Source organism: Apaloderma vittatum, unplaced genomic scaffold (assembly GCF_000703405.1).
Source record: "Apaloderma vittatum isolate BGI_N311 unplaced genomic scaffold, ASM70340v1 scaffold15321, whole genome shotgun sequence".
Lineage (NCBI taxonomy): Eukaryota > Metazoa > Chordata > Aves > Trogoniformes > Trogonidae > Apaloderma > Apaloderma vittatum.
Window position 1 is genome coordinate 61,691 of NW_009698663.1, and position 1,975 is coordinate 63,665.

The 1,975-nt window shown below is 50.7% G+C and overlaps 1 protein-coding gene across 1 annotated transcript in view; it reads left to right on the top strand.

Annotated features, from left to right (window-relative positions):
- Positions 1–1,975, top strand: part of LOC104280454 (glutamate receptor ionotropic, kainate 4) — a 108,289-nt gene that overhangs the window by 25,158 nt on the left and 81,156 nt on the right. The gene's annotated exons all lie outside the window — the stretch shown is intronic.

Genomic DNA, 1,975 nt, shown 5'->3' on the forward strand with positions numbered 1-1,975 from the left:
GAGCTGTGAGACCTCCAAGTTGGAGTCGGATGGGGTAGAGCAGTCATGCTAGCTGATGGCTTGAGCTGTTTGTTTGGACTCCGGCCATTGCAGCAGAGTTATACAAACAGAGTCCTCTGCCCACGGAGCTGAAGAAGTCATTCGCTTCTTCCTTTGAGAGCTCCCATGTCACCTTTCTGTGTACTTGGTGTTAGCTGCCTGAAGTTATTTGTGCTTGATCTACCCAGCCTTTTGATACTGAGCTCACCTGTTGATGCCCGGACACACTGTCCACCGAGCAGGGGTGAGCTGTGTTGGGTGCCCCGTGCTGCCCTGGGGACTGGGATCTGCTCAGCTCTGCCTCAGGAGGGTGATGGGACAACTGCTCTGGCTTCTGTGCTGGCAGTGCCCAGGGCAGCCCCCTCCCTCTTCTTCCTCCTGTGAGACCAATGGTGAGGACACTGAGCAATAAATTGGAGCACAAAAACTGCATCGGGTTTGTTTGCCTTGTTTTTGTGGTCCCGACTCAGATGAGAAAGAGGTAGTCCAGGGTGAAAGTTTGTATGCTAAGGAAGTTGATGAAAAAATGAGATCCAAGAGACCAGAAACTCTCTCTCTGGTGTTTTGTGATCAGTCCACGTGTAATTGAGGCAGCAGAACAAGGCGAAAGCTGAGCTAGAAAAAAAAAACTTTATTGTTTTCCCCTTTGCTTCTTAGGGAGGAAGAAAGACTCCATCAGTCAACAGAGCAAGCTTTTTTTAAAAAGCATCGTGTGAATGTTGCACCCTTGCAGTAAAAACAAGAACATTAAAGATAGCCATGCCTGGAGTCTGAATTATTGTAATACCATTTGTCTTGGTTATTACAAAATATAACCTGGTGTGGAGCTTTGCTGAGGGGATTGTAAAGTTTGTGCAAAAAGGGCTGGAAACAAAACAGGAAAGGGTTTTACAAAAAAATAAATAAATTACTAAACCAGCGCTCTCTGAGAAGGGGGCATGCGGGAGTGATGTCAGGTCTGTAGCAATGCTGACACTTGCTTCTCCCACTGCTCCTTCTCCCTTAATTCTGGTACCAAGAGGCAGCAGGTGAGGTGTGGAGGAGGAGGAGGACCAGAGGTCGGGCTCAGTGATGGCATCTGCAAAGCAGCTTCATTCAGTCAGTGATGCCAAGCAGGCTCGCTGCTGCCGAGCCTCCTTCACCCTGATGCCTGCTGTACTGTGCCTGGTGGGTGAGACGGAGGAATGTCAGTGAGATGGAGAGCTGGAAGCCCCAGCAGGCTGGGCAGCATGAGCACTATGGGAAGGGTACCTGCAAATGGGCACTGGCATCGCCAGAGCGTGTGGAGGAGCAGCCGAGTGCTGTCCGACAGCAGAGGGAATTAAAAATGTGGCATGCAGTCAGGGAGCAATGGCTCTGGCGTGGGGGACTGCCAAGCCCATCCTTATGCTGCCTCATCTCCTGTACCAGGGCAGTGCCAGCCCTGCTGCCCTGCCCTGGCTGTGCCTCTGCGTGGGATGCAAGGAGGTGACACCACGGGGATGTCGCGCTGCCTGGGCTGCCCCTCGTGCTGGCAACAATGCAGGGGATTGCTCTCGTTTGTGCTGGGGTCTTGCCCTGTTTGGGGGTAAGGCAAGCTGGCACCTCGAGTCGTTTGAACATCTAACCTCCTGTTGCTCATTTATTAGGCTCTGGTGAGGTGCCCAAAACAGGAAGGCAGGTGGCCCAGCCACTTCCCTCAGGTCAGCACCGTACTTTAGCTGCCTGGGATTCGAAGGTGGAGATGTGGTCTAGCTCAAGTAGAGTGGTGTCTGTAATTGCGGTTATAAGGACAAGTATTTTCCTTTTGTCTGCGTTGGGCTAATTACATTTGTCAATTGTAGTTCAGCTCCAGAAATCAATAAGGAATGGAGCTTTGTTTGGCTGTACTTGAGAGAAAGTGCGTTTCTACCATCTTCGGTTGCAACAAATAATAGTACTAATAAATCAATGTTCC